The sequence below is a fragment of the Heterocephalus glaber genome, unplaced genomic scaffold (genome assembly GCF_053883595.1).
Source record: "Heterocephalus glaber isolate CG9 unplaced genomic scaffold, H.glaber_assembly_v1.0 deba00000546, whole genome shotgun sequence".
Lineage (NCBI taxonomy): Eukaryota > Metazoa > Chordata > Mammalia > Rodentia > Bathyergidae > Heterocephalus > Heterocephalus glaber.
Window position 1 is genome coordinate 2,462,939 of NW_028258147.1, and position 21,210 is coordinate 2,484,148.

Consider the following 21,210-nt stretch of genomic DNA (forward strand, 5'->3'; position numbering starts at 1 on the left):
GCTATATTTGTTTATGTCTAGAATTCGATTCAATTTTCAGCTCTCCACAATTTCTCAAATATCATCAACAATAATTTGACATTATTTAAAATATCTCTTAAACCCATCATATTAGACTGATATGCATATCCATGTTTATAGCAGCATAGTTCATCATAGCTAAATCATGAAAGTGGTCTGTATGTCCATCAACAGATGAATGGATTAAGAAACTGTGGTATTTACACACAATGGAGTACTTCTCTACCATAAAGAAGGATATACTTGAGTCATATGTAGGAAAATGGATATACCTTTAATCAATAATGTTAAGTGAAATAAATCAGACACACTGCTTAAAATAATGATTTTTCTTGTATGAGAAATCAAAAGTATGAATAAATCAAAAGTAAAATAAAAGACAGACAATAGGAAACAGGAAGATGGGTCTTTGGCAAATGGGAGGGAGACTAAGAGACAGAAGAAGGAGGGAGGGGAAGGGGACGCAAAAAGAAATTGAATGTTTCTTCTGCATGTACCAACTACCCACAATGCAGGTATTCATAATGTATTGCAAACATGTACTAACAAAAATTTTTTACAAAGTTAAAATTTCTCTTAGTGCTTTACATGCTAAGTACATGAGTTCTGTGTTTCTACCGCTTACATTATGTGACAAAGAGGTAATTACTTAAATTTTCTCTGCCTTAGTTCCTTTTGTAAAATGAGGATAATAGTACTTCTATCAGGAAGTTGAACAGATTAATATAAGTAAAACACAACAATAGTACATGAAGCTTACTCAATATTACTATAAATCAGAAACAAATAGTTTTATTATTTAGCTTGTTATTTGTTCAAATTGAGTCTTAAGATTAATTACAGCCACACAGGACTTACAAAATACTTCAGTCTGTAAGTTCAATTTCCATTTAACAGTATTTGTTTTCTTTTCTATCTGTACATCCCCCCACCCCCAGCATATAGAATTGTTTGGCTCCCTTGATTTGGGAAACATGGGGTTTGATGAGGCATCCCTGACTAACTTGAGAGGCAGGCTCACTTTACAGGATGGGGAGTCAGCATCTGGTTGTAGCAGTATCTACAGTTATGGTCTCTCAGTGCTGGATCAATTCCTAAACTTTGTCAAGGCCAGACAAGGTCCCAGATAGATAATCCAGATGTATAACTTATAAGGCTAAATTATCTTCTGTGGAGCCAGACTCTGATCAATTAAAATAATTATGATAAACATAAAAAAGCAAATGTTGCTCAAAAGAACTGATGTATAAGGAGGAAGGGACTGTAGCAATATAGATTTTTAAATTATTACCAGTTTTGATATCATCCTAGATGTTTACTCGGTCGATCTGCTGGAGGGTGATACAACATTGCATCCCCTTTGTAATGGTAACGTTATTCATGTTATTTGATTATAAGGCAAGAGCCTTGCTTTCACAATGTTTCATATGGCAGGCTAGGTGAAAGGGACTGTAAGTAACACTGTTAGAATATTTTAAAGCATTTTAGGGCTTTTCAGTTTCTAGATTCCTCTGTCCTGTGACATTATGGCAAGAAGAGTTACCTATGTGTATATCAATAAGAAGAGGCAGAAGTCAGGCCCAGAATGGTCTAAGGTCCAAAGCTATATTAATTGACCAAATTTTATCAAGAGGATTCTGGACAAAAATGCAACCAAAAAGTGAAAAACTATACTTTCCAATTGCAGAAATACATAATTTCATCATGTGGAAATTGGTACTGTCAAACTATGAAAAAAAAATCTAAGCAGCGTAAGTCAATGGCAAGTTGAGCTGCAAGGTAAGAGTAATTTTGAGTAGTGACACACTGTATATTGCATTTGAATGTAACCCACAGCAAAAAATATAACCTTTTATTAATGCAATGAAAAAATAATACCCAGAGCTCTACAGAAAAGCTGGCTTATAAATTCCTGAGGGCTTATTGAAATTTAGTTTTCTTAATAAGAAAAAATATATGGAACAAAAAAAGGCTGAGCATAGCAAACAAAGACAACACAAAACAATTAACTACCTTTAAATGTCAAATGGAAATACACAAAAAGGCAATGCTGACAGATCTGTTTGGGAGATTATAGTCAAGAAATTAAGTTACTGGACACCCCTCCCACCACAACTGCACATACTCTTTTAGAGGCTGATTTCATATTTATCACAGGGATTGCTCCTCACATCAGAATGGTCTACACGGATTGAGCTTTATAAAATACTAGTTCTACATGAGGAAACTGAACCTTGTTCTCTCAAGCAGACATTGCTTTTATTTCTTATTTTTAAATTTTTTTTGGTGAAAACACAGTTATTCCAATTCCTCTCCTTATTCAACTCTATTCTAGATTCTGCAAAGGATTATTATTTGCATTCCCAGTCCTGCTTGTAGCTAAAGGTGGCCACGTGACAGAGTTTGGTCAGTGACCTCCTAAGTAGTCTTCTGTAACTCTTGGGAAGATTTTGTTTTTCCTGATAAAAGGGGAGAGTTGAGGCTGGTGCCATTCCCTTAAGTCCCCTCACTCCCCCCATTTTTCCCAAGAAAAGATCAGGAACCAGATGCTGGTTTTATTGCTGGACGACTGAGCAACATCAACAAGTTTGCCTTCAGCTTTCTTGTTCTAGTAGGAAAATAAATACCTCTTTAAATCACTATAGGTTACATAATAATAATTTGCTGCCATGTAAAATTCTACTTTCAGCCTCCGAAAATTTAAGTTCTAGTGTCATGTCTGAAGATTAAAATTTTTCTCTTTTAGCTCTCTCATACTCTCTTTTCCATTATACCTGCTGTCCAGCTTTCACGTGGTAATCCCTTCAAGCTTTCCTTGTAGATTAGGTCACTTTCAGGGCCCTCAGCATGGTTTGCACAGTTGATCCCCTCAGCTACTCATTTACCAGGAACCTCAACACACTTAGTTCTTCTCTTTTCACTAAAGCTAGCCAAAGCTCTGTCTAATCCTGGATCAAGTCTAGAATTCATCCTTTGACAGGAAGACCAAGCAAAAGTACAACTGTTGCCAATAAAATGTTCTGGATTTTAATCTCACCCCCCACCCCCCAAAAAACCCAACAAAGCAAAACAAAACCAAAAAACTGGGCATGGTGGCACATTCCTGTAATCCTAGCACTGTGAGAGGATGAAGCAGGATTGTCCAGCCTGGGCAATTTAGTGACTTAGCAGGACCCTGTCTCAGGAAAAAAAAAAAAAGTAGGGGAGTGGCTCAGTGGGAAGATCTTGATTACATCCCGAGTACCACAGTGCCACAATTAAAGTAAATAAATAAAAATGAAAAATGAAAACTTTCGATACCACTTGTCAGTCCTTTTTCCCTCACTGTTGCTTGTTTAGTTCCTGTTCCTTTCTCAGTAACTTTTCCATATTCATGCTGCTCCTCAATCTATTCCCTATTACTTCTCTCATGAGGACCCAGATTCTTACTAGGACTTCAAGTTGGGTCTGTTGGTGTATGGCCATAATCTCAGCTACTCAGGAGGTTTAGGCAGGAGGATTTCAAGTTTTACACTAGCTTGGCTATTTAGTGAGATCCTATCTTAAAATTAAAAATTCCTCAGGGTACCATAATCTCATTTCTACCTTAATCTCTTTATTAAAAATTATTCTGACAATGATCAATGATAGCCTAATTTCCAAGTCCACTGGATAATTCTCAGTCCTGGTCCCATTAAAGCTCTCTGCTACATATGACATCAAAGCCCATTTATTTCTTCAAATTATGTCTTCTTTTGGCTTATATGGCATGTTCTTTTGGTGTGGTTTGACCTCCCTGGTATTTTCTGCACAGTTTCCTTCGCTGAATTCTCTTCCTTGGTCCCACCCATAAATGTTGGTGTTCCTGGGGAATTTTTTCCTCTCTTGGTCCTCCTTACTTGTCCTTATGTCCTGGGTTAACTCATCCATTACCACTGCTTGCACTATTGTCTATGAGAGAATGGCTCTTAAACCTCATTTGATTATTTCTTTCAAGATATTGCTACCTGTGCATCCCCTAGACATCTCTAACACTGTGTTTTAAAAACTAAACACAAGGGCTGGCAATTTAGTTCAGTGGTTCCTCTGCCTGCCTTGCAAGTGCAAGGACCTGAGTTCAATCCCCGGTACCAAAACAAACAAACAAACAAAACCAACTAAATGCATTATCTTTCTTTGGCATCTGTTCTCTAACCTGAATTTCATTTCTGTCAGTGATATATCAATTTAGAAATCAGAGCTACAAATATCAGTATAATCTTTGATCCTTCCTTTCCAACAAAGACTAATTTCTGCCAATTTTATTTTTATTTAAATGTTTTCTTAATATTTATTTTCTCTGTTTTCTACCTATGGCCACTGTCTTGGTTTACACCTCATTTCTTCTACAGAATACAGCAATAAGTCCCTTCCACTGGTGCATTTGTCTCTTGCTTGACCTCTTTTCATCTTGTTAACATGAATTAGGTAAATAGAATTATTTATCTTAAACACAAATTTGGTTACGTTGATTTCTTATACAAATCATATCAAAGTTTCCACTGCTTATATGATCAAGTCTAAGCTCCTTACCAAGGCTTTCCATGAATTATGATTTCTACCCAACCTTCCAGTTTTTCTCTATCTCTTACTAGGTTCTTCTTTTTCTCCAACTTATCTTCTAAGCCTGGTCCTCTGACCTACAAATCTTTTGAAGCAAGTTTCCTAAAAATATCATTGTTTTATGATTCTGTACTTTTTTGGGCTCCTCTCTTTCCAAACTATTTATGTTTTCTAGGGCAGGATCAGTGTCTCTTTCAGGTGTTTCTTGTTCACATCCTTCAAAGAAGTGGTTATCATGTACCACTAAAGTTATCAGTATGTCTCCCTTCTAGACCACTAAATACTTTAGGACAAGGATAATACATATTTTTCCCCATTGTAAAGCCAGTAGAATAACTGGAATCATTGCAGGGTCTCAATCAATGCCTTTTTAATTAAACTGAACTAATGATTTCAAATTGACCAACATAACTTGACAGAGAATTCACACAATAACAAGCTGATAAAGAAGGAACACTTTTCATTTATGCTTATAACTTTCTCCTTGGTTTCCTGGTTGTAATCTAGGGAGAAAGTGGGGATGCGGAAGTAGTTCATTATAGTTAGTTTTCTAAGCTATTTAGCAATCTTGCAGAAATACAATTCATACAATTCTGGTTAATCTTTATAGTCCAAGTACTTCTCTTATAGACTGTGAAGCCCTTTAAAAGTCTTCATGATTAGTTAATCCACCTTTCTGCAGCTAAGACATGGAGTTTCTCTTTTCTGTTGACATATAATCCTTAGCATGTCAAATTCCCAGCATCTCTCAAGGAAAGCCAACATACTGTCATGGAGAAGCAATCAGTCGAGGACATTAGGATGTCTCAAGTGGTTCCATATCCTAATATTAACCAGACTAAAATCTGTTTAGATCTTAAAATTAGTCAAAATTGGACTCATTCAGACCCAGAAGAGCATCTGTTTTCAAGGATGCAGCTGCTACATTTTCAATGGCAACTTACTGTGACTTCTTTAATTGATTCATATGAGGATGTCCTTGTGCATCTGCAATATTATCCAAAATTGTGGTAACATTAGCTTACACTGGTATCAGCTGTCATGAAAGTGATAAATTGAAAAGGGAAAGAGTTATCATGGTAGGAAAAGTAAGGTTAACTGTGAAATCAAACTTCTTTTTTAAATCAAATTTTTTAGAAGATAGAAAAAATGATGAGTGATGCCATGAGACTTTCTCACTGGAAACATTTTAGGAGATCCAATTTTGGTACATTAATGATTTCTGAATCCTCTTATTTGTACAGGGTGACAGGTATCACATACTGATATCTGCTCTAACCTAAAATTATTTAATTTCCAATATTCCATTTTCCTATTTAGAAAATGGTGGCACTGGCATCTTCCTAGCTCCTAGAGCAATGGGTTATAAGGTCTGATAAATAATTGTGAGATCCTTTGATATTGGTACATTTTTGTGGGTATACTCACGTTTATTCTTCAGACTATTACTACTGAATTATTAATTTTATGTTTTATTATATTAAACAATGAGTACTTACCAGAAAATATATAAAAAATAAAGTATTAAATTTTTAATATTTATCATTTACAAAAAATCATCAAGATTTTCAACATCAACTATTTTTTGGTGCACAAAGTCTAAAAAATAACAGTAGAAATAAAATTCCTATATGACTTGCCATAAAATACCAATAGAACTCTACAAAAAATAATCTTTATTTCAATTATCACGCCTAAGGCAGACTTCACACATAACAACAGCAGGTTCCATACATACGTATTGCTTACACTAACAGTACACATTTTGCTTTCCTGACATTTTTGTAGGCTATACTTGACATCTCACTGGTCTTGCTGTTTTGTCAGGAGGTTATTATATTATACAATGTGTAGTTAACAGGAAAATAAAACGTCAATAAAGTATTAAATTTTTAATGTGTATTTGGTGTTTAGACTAAACATCAACTTTTTCAAATCAGCTGTGTACTTGCGTACAAAACCTAAAAGATAACATCAGAAATAAATTCCTTTATGAACTACAATGAAAATACCAAGAGAAGTCTACAACAAAAAAAATCTTTGCTTCAACTGTTTGCACCCAAGGCAGTCTTCACACATGACAATTGCATGTTCCATGCACACATCTCCTTACACTGATAGCACATGTGTTTACTTTCCTTTCCTGTGTGGCAGGCCACTCTTATTACCTTTCTTGTGTTCTTCTTTTGTCAATAGCTTATTATACTGTACTATTGCAGACAGCAGAGTTAATTAGATACACTGTGGGTAGTTGAGACAGAGCCAGGCCCTTGAGGGAGTTAATATAGAAGACAACTGAGGCCCATTTACTGAAGGCCAGGATTCAAAAAAGAGGAACTATTACGCTTTTATACTTCTCCTAGGGATGAACAGCAGTATTTTTTTTCATTAAGTTTATTTGTACATTTTAGGTATACAATACACCGTTATATTCATCATTGGGAACTTGTACCTTTACATGATGTATCTTGGTTCTTATTTTTTTCCCATTCTCCTTCCTTCCTTTCAACCCCTCCACCCCTCCCTATTTACAAAGACTTTGTTTCCATTTTTTCCTTTTTCTCACATTTTTTTCCTTTCCTTCTTTCCTTTCTCCTACCCCTCTCACTTTCCCTACCCCTTTTGGTCTTTTCTTCCTATTTCACATTATCAACTATACATTTTTTTTTATGTACACATGTAGTTTTATTGTAACAAAGCAACTTGTACACTTTGAACGTTTAAAACTGCGCATCACCTTTTCCTTTCCAGTGAAAACAAAAAAGAATTTAAAAATAAACCAACAAAATTACAGTAGAGAATGTCAATTCCAAATAAGACCCTACAGGTTCTGCTGATTCTCCCATCAAGTGGCAGGGCTCAAGTCATCATTAGGAGAGGATTTTATTTTAAAAGTGTCATCTTAAACTGCAAGGATGTCTGTTAACATCACAATTAAACATGCCAAAGGAGAAGCCATGTTGTCAAATGCCCACTTAACCCACCCAAACATCTCAAACCCACCCTTTGCTGATCTTCTATACCCCATTTTTTAAAGTTTTTTTTTCTTTTGTTAAACAAGAGAAAGTAGACAGGTACCTGTTGGTAAATGCTAACTGTCCATATTCACATAGAGACACAGTGTAATCTCTGAGCCCAATATACAGAGAAACGAGGAAAAGAGCTAGACTTCTATGCACTACTACACAGGGGCCGAGCGCCCTCCAGCTTCTCGCAGAGCGAAGGGAGCTGAAGGGTTTTCTTTTGTCCCACAGAGCACGGTGGTGTTGATTCCATACAGTTTGTGTGAGACAGGAGGGGATCAAAATGAATTTAGGACAGAAGGTTGTTGAGACCCTTTTCCCATTGTGTTCTGCTCAAGGCATCTTCCCACAAAGTAAGTCGAGAACCACGGTGTTTGAGAAAAGACTTCAAGAACAGGGCAACTGGGCACAAGAGGGGGGAAAAAAGACTGCAACTTGCTCCCAGAGAATGGAGAAAATTTAAAAAAAAAAAAAAAGGGAAAAAGGGGGGGGAAGAAGGTTGGAATCCATCAGTGTTCAATTAGTCATCTTCTCCATCCTCCTCTCCTTCTTCCCCTTCATCATCATCTTCATCACCTTCATCCTCATCCCCTTCTTCATCAATGTCTTCCAATCCTTCTTCTTCTTCTTCATCATCTTCATCATCATCATCATCTTCTTCTCCTTCCCCTTCCTCGTCATCCATATCAGGAACCAAGTAGTACTGCAAGGGATTTGGCCAAATACCACCCTTGATGACCTCTCCTAACTCATCTGCACCTGCATCAGAATGGTCGGTAAACCAGGTAAAGAAGCTCTCGGGTTCTTCATGCTGTCTCTTTCTACTGGCTTTATTCTGTGTTTGACTTGAACGTTTCGTCAAATCCTTTCCAGATTTCCATTTGATTTCAGTGGACTTTGAAGATGGATCACCACTCTCATTCAGATGAAATTCTTTGGAGAGAACTTTATTTTCGAAGTAAGGATTTTCATCAAAATAAAAATCTATTCTGTAACCTGATTTTATATCTTCAAATTCTGTCACTTCGACTCTGGTCAAATAATGCACTGCCTCTTCGTCTTCCTCCCCAAGCAGTGCAGACACTTGTGGATGGTTAACAAATGTTGTTACCCAAAAATTGGGGATTTTGGCGATCAATTCTGACCTCTTCTGAAAAAATGGTTGGCGGAGTTTGTTCTATTTCTGTTCTACTTTCAATATCTCCTCACTGGCTTGTTCATTACGTCTATTTCATTTTGTACTTCATCAATACGTTCAATTGCTTCTTGTTCTTTTTCTGAGGTCTCGTCGGCCCCGTCGTGGTTGGAGTTGAGCTCTTTTTTACTGACTTTGGCCGCCGGCGCTCACCTGGCGCTGCTCCGCGGTCGGGGGAGAGAAGGGAAGGCGAAGGGGGCGGGCGGGCAGGCGGCTTCCCTCACGCCACACGCGCGGGCGCCCGCTCGGTCCGGCGTGCCGGCCCCGGCTGGGGCTCCTGCTAGCGGAGGGGAGGCGGCGGCGGCGGCGGCGGCGGCGGGCGAGCGCTTTAGCTCCCTCACTCGGGCTCCGCGCTCCCGCTCGCTGCTCGCTCTCCCCTCAGTTATACATTTTGAACAGCAGTGATTGACATTCTAAATAGGTATCAATCACCTAGGTGGAAGATCAAAACCTCCCTAGTCCATTCTCTCCCAGAAAATCCTCATTCATTCCATGTAGACTTGCTTCCCCATTTCATCCCTATTTAATCAGTATTACCTAAGTGACTATACTTGTTTTAATATTGGATGACCCTAGTTTTGTCCCACTTCATACCCACCTTATGATTTCCAATCGAATCAATATTACCTAAGTGACTATACTTTTAATCTTATTAGTTAACTATAGTTTTGTCCCACCTTGAACCCACCTCACCTCGTAGCTTTGGTCAAAACACCCTTGAGAAGTGGGCTTGGTGGCATCCCACTTTCTGGGTGTCCCCTTCTGTCCCTCTCAGGCAGGAGCTGTCTTTCCCTCAATAAATACTCCCTTCTCTTAACCTCCATTACTCCTAGAATTCATTTTTTGATTTTAGAGAACATGAACTCAGTGTTTCAGATATCTAGCAGATTTGGAGTTATAATATTTCCCTTACATTATTTAGATTATTTGGAAGTCCTATATCACACGCCCTCATATCGGTACAACATGCACTCAGCAAGAAAATAAGATATCAATAAAATAAAATATCAAGTATCTAATGAGTGCTTAGAATAGCCATCAACATTTTCACATCAGCTGCTTACTTACTTACAAAATCTAAAAGATAGTATCAGAAATAAATACCTATGTGAACCACAATGTAAATATAAACAGAAGTCTACCACAGAAACAATCTTTGTTTCAACTGCCACACTTAAGGCAGTCTTCACACATAACAAATGCATGTTCCATGCACACATCTCGCTTACACTGACAGCACATGTGCTTACTTTCTTGTATGACAGGCCATTCTTGACACCTCTCGTCTTCTTTTGTCACAAGCATCTTACTATATTGTACAATATGTACTTAGCAGGAAAATAAGATATCAATAAAATAAAATATCAAATATGTAGTCAGTGCTTAGAATAGATATTAACATTTTCACATCAGCTGTTTACTTGCTTATAAAACATAAAAGATAATATCAGAAATAAAAACCCATGTGAACAACAATGTAAATACAAACAAAAGTCTACCACAGAAATAATCTTTGCTTCAACTTCACACCCAAGGCAGTCTTCACACATGAAAATAGCATGTTCCATACACAAGTATTGCTTGCACTGATAGCAAGTATGTTTTGTTTTCCTGTTCTTTCTTGTAGGGCACAGTTGACATCTTTTCATTTTCCTGTTGGCACAGTAGGTCTTTGAGATGCTGTGCCTGCCTGTTCACCTGTCAGCTCACCAGTGTGCTGTACAATTTTTTTTGCATAGTTTCCTGGGCAGAAATATTTTGTTTTTCCTCTGCTGTAAATGATCTCTTTTGAGTTCCAGTCCCAATCCTCTAAGAGAATTTTTCTGCGGTATCTTTCACTTGTTATTTTCTTTGTAAACGACCAAACTATTTATGCCACACATGTTTAGCACAGAGTAAAACATAATCATTGGCCAATGCTTTGTTTTGAGTGACATCATGGTTGCAACAGAACTCATCAACATTTACTCCACCCTTGGTTTTGTTGTAGAAAGTTAACATCTCAGGCTTCTGTTCTGTTGAGGTTTCCCTATCAGTATTTCCATCATGGTGCAATGCTGACATCAGCACTACCAGTTTGTTTTTCATCAATAGTCATGTATTCAGATGGTGTGTAAACTGACAATTACACACAAATCTCTCAAACAATGAGTGGACAGTAGTCAGATGATCAGTTCTTTTTCTTTCTTGCTGGGTGGTTTTGTCATCAAACATCAGGCAATTTTAAAGGAAACCAAATCTCCTCAGTGTCATTGTTATTCTACAAACTTCATGCCCACATTAATTGCTTTTCCATAAGCCTTTTACATTCTTGTGATTACCATGAGAAAGCCCTTACTAAATACAGCAGACCTACGAATGCCTTCAGTGAGGTGTCTCTTATTAAATATATTTTGAGTTTGACTATTGGTGCATATAGAGCATTTTACTTGTAGTTCAGCATTTGTGTATTTTACAATATCTTGTAGCATTTCATCCGTTACAAACAACTTCCAACATTGAATGGCAGTCCTGGCATTCTGTCCAATAGGTTTCACCCATGCCAAGATCCTCACTGTATTTTTGGATTTAGTTCTAACAATGGATCATTCCATTTGGTTGTGTGACCATTTACAAAATTTGACTAGTGAAATATGTACTGATATTGATGTTTTCTTCATCATCTCAATCAAGGAGGTCTGCATTTCCTGTGTCTGTATGGGTCAATTCTTGCTCCATTTCACTGTCACAGGAACTCTGGTGCACAGGCCCAACATCAAAGTCATTATCACCTTCATCATCCCTGCATGAGTAATGTGATGATTCACTTTCCTCCAAAACTTGCAAATCTGGTTTTTCATGTGCCATTCTAGTGAACTGGGCTACCTAAAGTAAACTTTTTAAAAAACAAATCTTAAATGCACAGAAATTTAGCAATAAGCATATCATGGGTAAAATTTACCTGTTGCTGCTTTGGAGTTCCTGTACACAACGAGCCTTCATCTGCCAAGTGCTGAATGCACAGATTGGTATTTGCTTTCCTCAGGTGCACCCACATTCCATTATGGTAAAATACATGTTTTTATAACAGAAGAGTGGTGTACGTGTATTATACTCCCTGTAATGCTCAGGTAAACATACATAAAATGTTAGCTGGAGCATTATGTGGGTAAAAATCCTAGTTTGACACTTTTGCATACATGCACACATCTTGCTATTCTTTGTACCAAATGAGTAAACAAAAAGATTGCTTCCTGTATCCTTCAGGCACAGCTACTGAGACACACAGCCTGCTACTATTATGCTAAAGTACAAATTTACAGTAGAAAAGTATGGGATGGTTTGCTGTAACTATCCCTCTCCCTATATGTCTATGGGATATCCTACCAGCAAGCCAGTATCAGACATAACAATACCACAGCTCCAAGTTGAAACTTTAATGCCAGCTACTTTTATCCTGTGTTTATAATTGCTTTGTGCTACCATTCCTACTTTTTATTCATTCCCTTTAATTATTTATGAACTACACAAGCTAATCTCCCACCCCTACCCTAGTGCTTTGTACATTTCAGGTACTTGATAAGTGTTTACTAATAAATTGTTTATCTATTTATGAAGCCTAGTGTCTTCTGAAATGGGTATGTGACCTTCGCTAAAGTGTTTTCTACCTTATTAACATTTAATTTGAATTTTCTTAGGATAAAGATGTCCTTTGCTCTTTAGTTACTGTAAAGTTTCTTGGTAACTCTGATTACTCTCTTTCCTGAGACACATTTTCTAATACTTAGTTACTTTTCTGCAACAGACTTCAGTTTCTGCCACTATGTCAATTCATTTGTTTAGCTGCCTTTCTCATTTTCCAAACCATCTACAACCTAGTTTTACGGGGGTTTTTTTTGCTATGTTTCTACATAAAAAATGTTTGGAAAGTTCTCTTCATTTTATATCCTATTTCATAGGCAATAGTTCTTCTATCCTCAAATAATAACTAGTAACTGAGTTTGAACTAACCAAGTCAATTGATTTTGAAAAACAACGTGCAGACTGACATTGTTCAGTGGAATTCTGATTCCAAAGGATGGGGACATATTCATATTCAACATTATCCAGATTAGACCCCTTACACGCGCGCGCACACACACATGCACACACACACACCACTTGTCCTAGAAATACAGCCAATTCTATAAAATATAGCTGCAACCAATGAATCCTTTTCTATCTAAATAATTGTGCCATAAGAACTCCCAGACTTTTCACTGCTATCCTTGCCTGGGAGGTCTCTTTTGCCCACTTTTACAGGTGAGGAAAGGCAAACAGAAGAGACTAAAAAATTGTGGTGGGAAAAGTAAAAAAAAAAAAATCATTATCAGAAAGTAAAAAAGACATAAGGGTATGGAGTCTGGATGGCAAGGTGAAAGCATATTATTCATATTTGCCTTTCTAATCTCCAGTCACTTAAGTGACAATATATTTAAATGAAAAACAAATGCTCTGTGAATATGGAGGAAACATTTTATATGTGAATGTAGGAGGTGGATACCTACTTTTCTTCTGTTATTTAAATGATCATGTGTTAAATCTCTTCTTCCTACTGTTCCTAAGATGATGTATAACATAACTTCTAAGAATTCTATAGAACTTTTTTTTTGAAATGTCATATATTTCCCTAACTATAGGCAGTAACTCTTGGGGGAAGAGAGGGTGTGCCTGTCCTACTCACTGTGCAGCTTTATGTCTGAAATGCTCAGTAATTTTTATTTGAAACTACACTATTATAAGCCCCTCCTTACCCCCAAAAGATCATGGACTAAACTCATAAAGAATTTGTACTTAATTTTAAGGATGCTGTTTAATTTTCAACTCATTTCCTGCTGCTTCCCAAAATATAATTTATCCTTTTACTTGTTATTAATGCTAGAACAAATTTCTTGCCAGCTCTAAGCCTTGTTTTCTTCCTACACACAACTCAGAGAGTTGCTCTGTGGACCAAATGGGGGACTGTGGTACCTAGCACTGTGCCTGCTTGTGGCCGTCCTTGGAATTCTAGTCACATTCTGTCTCTTTCCTATGGTCTTAGTACCTTTCATTTTGCACTGAATTTACTCACAGTCATCTCTAGTACACTGAGATCTGTGCAGACAAACACAAAAACTTGTTCTACCTGGCACCTCTTATTGTATATAGCTGCTCCTGCTGATACTCAGCAGATGGCTGATAATGCTTGCTGAATTTTACCTTCAAGTTAAGGACAAGTCAAAGAGTTTTATAAGCATTTTTAAAAAAGTATATCTGCATAATGCTTTTAGCCTAATGTCTTCCAAATAGTTCATTAACCTGGAACATTATTTTTTTTTCAGAGTAAGAAATTGAAGCTCCAGAGGGTATGAGGATCTGAAACTGAAGAATTACTCCAGATATTTAACTGTATAGAAAGAACAAAGGAGGCTCATGTAAGGCCCATTCTGAAGAGAGGAAAAAAAAAAAAAGAGCTAAGTTAAAAGTGGATATTTGTTCCCTTAAGCTACTGTGGGATAAGAAGTCAATTCTGAGCCAGCAGTATACACACAGCACAGCTCGTTACAGACAATCTCATCTAGTTACTCATGAAATAGTGCTTGATAGTAACAAGTATAACCAGGTCTGCTGAACATTTCACTTTAGGATCCTATCTACATACAGTGCACCCAGCACAGACACATGATCTTTATACCTTGTAACTGATAATAAGACCCCAGTCTCTTTCAGTCCTGGGGAGAAACATTAAGATTGATTTTTTCCTTTTATTTCAAATAATCCTCCCAAAGGCTTTGTAAGAACCTCATCAACTACTAAAAAGGCATATGGCATGGCCAATTCAGCTCCTGGTAGATATGAAAGAGAAATGAGTGGGGGAAGCTGATGAACATCTCTGAGTCCTTTTGCTAAAAAGCACTATTGTGGAGTTATATTAGATTTCCATGGATTTTGTTAGTCTTTTGTATTTCTGTAAAATCCCACATCAAAGAGCATCTTAAAGTGTTAACAAATACTAAACCAGATATTTTGGGTGAATAAGTGACATGGATTTAAGTTGTAAGGTAATTTTTGAGGCAAAAATATTACAGGGCAGAGAGAGAACATCTGTCCATGTGTTCAAACAGTATTCTACTAGCTTTAGCATTTGTAAACTTTCCAAAGAGTCTCAGGGGAGGACTTACTCACTGAGTAAATTAGAATCATTAGGTTCATTTACAAATGGTAAAACTGAAGCAAAGAGAAGTAAAGTAGGGTTCCCAATGTGACACAGCAAGCAAGTGCTACAAATGGAGGCAGAATTAAAGGACTGAACTGAAAGTGCTAGATGGAATCCCTCTTTAACTTTTTCCATTTGCCTTTTTTTTCATGAAATTTCTTTTTCAGGCAGCTGTATCTGCCTGAATTTGGGTTAGAATTAAGAAATAATCATTACTTTGCTGACTGCAAGTACAACTTCACTTTTATCTTTGTATCCCAATGTACCTGTGGTTTCTGGGAGTGGGAAGTGAGTGCGAAGGTGCCCTTTGGAAGCAGAGACCTGAGTTCAAAATCTGACTTTCTCATATACTTTTCTATATCAGATTCTCTATCTGTAAAAGAAAGATCATCATACCTACCTCACAGAATTCTGATGACTAAATGAGAAAATCTACAAAGGAGTAGAACATTTGACATATAAATGCTTGTTAATGGCAATTACTATTCCTACTACAACTATTATTTATTCAGTAAAGATGTGTTAAATGAATACATAACAAAAAGCCACTATCTGTATTTTTTATATTTTTTTTCATTCATTAATTTTATTGGTACATTTTAGGTATACAATATGTTTTCATTCATTATTGGGAATTTGTTCCTTTATGTAATATATCTTGATTCTTATTTTTTTCCCCATTCCCCTCTCCTCCTTTCAACCCCTCCACCCCTTCCTATTTACAAAGACTTTGTTTCCATTTTTTCCTTTTTTTCATATTTATTCCTTTCCCTTCAAAGCATTTGTTATATTAATCTTACTTTTGTTTTCTGGTTCATTTGTCTCTCAGATTCAAGTTAACATTTAGTATCATTTTCTTACTCTGAAGCAATCTTTCTACATACCTTTTGTCTTACACATTACATTTCTACATGTTTTTCCTCCAACAATGCAGTGATATACATACATACATATATATAAATGCTTTTAAAGATAGTTAAAAGGAAGATGAAATATGCATTTATACTTCCTGTTATAATTAAAAAATTATCATTTTCAGTGCTCTCTATTATGTCTGTGCTGAGTTTTATTACTGCTTATAGTCACTTGTCTTCTATATGAAGACCTCATTTAGTATTTCTTATAAGGTGATCTACTAGCAACAAATTCACCCTTTCAGTTTATCTGGGAATGTCTTTTTGATACTTTAATTTTTAAAAAACAATGTTGCTGAATAGGATTCTTGGTGGACCTTTTCTCTTCTAGCACTTTGAACAGATCACTCTACTTCTTTGTGGTCTCAATTATTTCTTATCAGAAGTCAGCTGTTAATCTTATTGAGGTCCTCTTACATGTGAGGAGCCACTTTTCTCCTGCTTATCAAGTATGTTTTCTTTTTCTTTCAGCAGTTATATCATTAATGTGTTTATTGTACATCTCTTTGCATTTATTTTACTAGGTATTTATTGACCTTTATGGATGTGTAGATTAATGTTTACTTTTCATTAAATTTGGGAAGTTTTCAGCCACAATTTCTTCAAATATTCTTGATACTTCTTTGTATCTCTCTTGTCCTTCTGGTTGTCCATTACATGTATATTGGTACACTTAGTTGTGTCCTGATTTTTCTGAGGCATTTTCATTTTTCTTCTTTTTTCTTTTGGTCTCTGTTCTTTGGATTGCATAATTCATGCTAACCTATCTTCAAGTTTACTAATTCTTTCTTTTGACAGTTTAATTATAATGTTGATCTCCTCTAGTAAATTTGTTATTTTAGTTATTATACTTTTAATCTATAAAATTGTCATTTGGATTTTTTTTCTAATTTTGATGTTATTGATAATCTCTGTACAAAAACTGTCATCATACTTCTTAGTCACTGTTATAGATCTTCATATATTTATAATGTCTACTTTAAGGTTAAATGTAAAATGTGACATCTCGTTACTCTCTGAGGCAGGTTTTATTATCTGCTTTTCTTCCTGTGTGTGGATCACACTTCTCTGTTTCATTGCATGAAGTACAATTTTTGTTGAAAACTGGACATTTTTTGGTACTAGGGACTGAATCCAAGGCTATCACACTGAGCTATATACCTGCACCTAGCCATTTATTATCATTATAACTAACATTATCATTATTATTGTTATATCACTAAGGACAGGACATCACTAAATTGCCCATCTGGGCCTTGAACTTGTAATGCAGAGTCAGCTTCATAAAGTGCTTGGATTACAGCTATACATTATCACGTTTTACTTATCGTTCATTCTGGATACCGTATTCCACTGTGAGGAACTTATTGTAGTTTTCTTGTCAATTTGTTTACTGTCCTGGATGAACTATTTATTAAAGTCTACATCTTGTTTCCAGCCATGTACATTCTAGTGTTGCTCCTCAGTGGATGCAGGCTTAAACATGCAACCAGTCACCTGAAGTCACAATTGCTTTAACAGGTCTCTCTTTGATTGTTCCTCTGTATGCACCTAACCCGTAGGCACCACTAATTGCCAGCTGATTGTTCTATTATAATGGCCTGTGGCATAAATTGTCCCACTGGCTGATCCAGTTAAGTCTGCATTTCTGATACGGTGGTTTTTGGAGTCAGAGTTTGAGATTTGTTCTGACTCTGGGGAGGCACTTCTCAGCTCTCTTTTCCTCTGATTCTCTTTGTTAAACTTTCTGGCCTATCATCTATCTTGTATCTCTTAGGAATTTATCAGACTTCTTTTTGCTGTTTTAGCACAGCCTCTATTATTTTTGGGAGTGTCCTCTGACTCAAACTTTCCCATAATTTGTTTCAAATAAAGTCAATTTCTTGAGAGCTTTGAGTTTTATGACTTCCCTCTCCCACTGGGAAAAATATCTTATCTTGGCTCTGGAACTTGGTAGGGAGCAGTTGTTCAATTCTCTTTTAGCAACAATTCTGCTTTTGTTGCAGTGTGAAAGGCAAAAGTGTAGTTTTTGAACTTCTTCGGTTATTTTTTTCTGTTGTGTATCCTTCATCCTATGGGTGAGGATGACCAGGGTCCTATATTTAGAATGTGCTATTCCTACGAGAAAGTTTCTGTCACATGAGTGAGGAGGCTTCAGTAGAAGGAAGAAGCCTCTAATTTCATTTCTTCCCTCTCCTTAAATTCCACTCCTGCAACTCATGATGGAAGCAAGGAGAAATGCTGCCTACTTGCTGCTTCTGGGAAGGTGCCACACCTCTGAGCTGGGATCTGGGGAAAGGAGCACAGTGTTTTTTCCCTACTATCTGTATGTATGTGGACACTGGAATTGGGTTTGCTTTATACATTTGAGGGTAAAACCTGAGTGACTTTGACTGCAGAGGAAAATAAGCAGAGCCCTAGAAACTTGGCAATCCTGTTCCTGTTGCTGTGTGGACAGCAACATACAACTGATTTATCTGGAGATTGAGGTGGCCTTGTTGCCAGGCACAGACCATCGCTGTGACTAGCTATGTGGTTGGTATGAGCTCCTTTAAAGCATGCTGGAAATAAAAAATACACAGAGAATTAACTTGCTGACACGCAGTACAGAATTTGTAGGTATAAATCTCTCTAAAACAATTTCTCTTCAGTGAGTACAAGTGTGGCCCATTCTCCAGTACGTGGTAAAATAACAGTTAAATATTTCCCCCTTATTCTCTCTTGTGTCACATATTCCTTGTTGTAGGCTAAATTGATGTGCTGATACCATATACATTTCGACTAATGCCTTATGTAGTTTAATAATATATGACCATATTTCTGTCTTTATTCATTAGTAACACATGAGTACTATTCACACATTCATTTTAGTTTTGCCATATAATCCTGGAATAATTAACAGTCCATATAGATGCTTCCAGAATAATATTTCCTAAAAAGCGAAATATTTCTAATCTGTGCCTATAACCTTCCAAGAGAAGTGATCATTTATCCATCAGCTGATTACATGATTTCAGGATATTGCCTGAAAACCTAAATAACTTTTTCTAACTAAAAGAATATGACTGTTCTCATATTAAGTATCCTAAATAACTTTTTCTAACTAAAAGAATATGACTGTTCTCATATTAAGTATGAACCAAATTTTTCTATCAACAACATTTTTATTGATTATCATTTCCTTTGGAATGGCCCCAAAAGCAGTGGGTAAATTCTGTCTGATTCAACCACTCACTAATTGAATAATGCTAGGCAAATTATTAAACTTGTGAATCAGAGTGACAATATTTTTAGCCTAAGAGGGTCACTGTGAGAACAATGATAATAAACACAGTAAATGTTCAGCAAATCTAAATTATTGTTTTTCAACTTTCTGAGAGGAACCCTGTACCAGTGTTAATTCCTAGACTCATTTTCCTACCAAAAACCCTTTCATGACTAATGGTCACAAAAGAAATGATATATACACATATTTAGACATTTATGTGATACAAAATATGACATTTTGAACTTAAGGCATCCCACAGCATTAGAAATGTACAAACCAATGAAGATATGCAGGAGAAAAAAGGGATTAAAGGTGGCAGGTCTGAATTTTATGTACACAATTTTCATCTAGAAAAAAGGAAGAATGATTTTTTCCAAAGTTGTAGAGATGGTACTTCAGGCAGGCATATGGTCATGGTATTTTGGGGAAAAACAAGAAATGATGTTCAGAAACAGCTCAAGAGGAGACAATAGTGTTTCTTACATTATTTTGAGGAGAAATGACCTTCAGGATCACTCCTTTTCCAAGGAGAGGATGCCTGTGGATCTTAATGCTTTAGCAAACTGAACCTATGAGTCATTTTAGGAATTCAAAGTATTATTCAACAAATTGTTCATGCATTTGAGAGATTAGGTCTGTCTTGTACAAACATGATGTGAAAGGTCATGTTTATATTGGTACTTTGAATCAACATTTAGTTCATGACCACAGTTTACTTCTCTTCTGTCAAAGGCATGATGAAAAGAGGGGAAAAAGAATACACATGGGTGTGATTCCAATATGGTTTAAGTAAGGGAGTGATGATTATGAATCTAAACAGCCATTACTGGGGCTCTATGTAGTTTTGACCTGAAATTATAGAAATTGTGATATTTTCACCTGAAGAAACAGAAATTGGGTTATAAATTATTTTAATATGCACATAAAAGACACCAACTAATCAGGTCTTCTATTAAGGTTTAAAACAGCTGAATCAAGATTATTTGGGAAAGATGATTTTTCTATTTATTACTGTAGGGCTCTTGTTATTTTATTTGGTTTCTTAGAAATATGTTCCCTTTCATATTATCCTAGACTAAATTAACTGCAGAAAGTGAAGTAGGAAAACACCTTTGTGTCCTTGTCTGTTGTCATCATGGCATCCTCCTAGGCCACTTTTCTGGAAGCAGAGGAACATTTTCTAACCTCCTGGCAGGACTTGGGGTTTGCATTCTGCCACTGAGTGGCGCTCCCAAAAGATGCACAGAGAGGAGAAAGCATTCTTCTGCAGTGGTAGAAAGATGCTCAGGCAGTTGGCAAATAAGAGGCTTGCATCAGCTTCCAGGAGAGCTCCTGCAAACGGCTGCTTCCTTGCTGCAGGCAGGTGAACCCAAGGGGTTCCATTTCCTGACTTTGCTGAAAGCCAGCAGCTACTTTTCTTGCTTTTTGTTTCTTTCCAACTGTTTTCTCTGCCCTTTAAACAATTTTTAAAACCTCTATTTCCCTGTATTAAACTTCCTCTTGGTTGCAATATCTAAACTGGTTTCCATACTCCTGATTGAGCCTTGATGAATGAATGCAACCTTCTACTCACATTTGGAGGGGGACAAAGTGGGATAAAGGGTCACCAAGAAACCCCGGGATCTCCTTTTTATGGAGTATTGTAAGCTCCAAGGCAAAGGTTTTCAGAAAGGGCTCTGCAGACTTTCTAACATTTCAACCTCCATTCTCCTACCTGTCTTGACTTTCCCCATCTTACAGAGGGAAGTTCCACTTTTATTATCTAATTAAGATTTAGCTGTATAATTATACTGAAAGAAAGGGTTCTGCTGCTGAAAAAAAAGAGAAGAAAGAAAAAAAAAGGTGTTTACAAACAAAGCATTTGGTCACAAACAAGGAAGTTTCTACTGCATTTCACTTGCACCTGACACCAAAGCAGGTGAAAAAGTCAAACATTTAAATTGTGAAATAACTTCTATAGGCTGAGGATGGGTGGTGGGAAAATCTTATATACA

The 21,210-nt window shown here is 36.6% G+C and overlaps 1 protein-coding gene and 1 pseudogene across 9 annotated transcripts in view; both read right to left on the reverse strand.

Moving 5' to 3' along the window:
• The window catches only part of Exoc4 (exocyst complex component 4), an 816,538-nt gene that overhangs the window by 75,287 nt on the left and 720,041 nt on the right, over nt 1–21,210 (reverse strand). The window lies entirely within an intron of this gene.
• Nucleotides 6,174–8,969, reverse strand: LOC106010375 (protein SET-like; annotated as a pseudogene). Its single transcript, XR_015448676.1, has one exon. The product of XR_015448676.1 is annotated as a protein SET-like (transcript).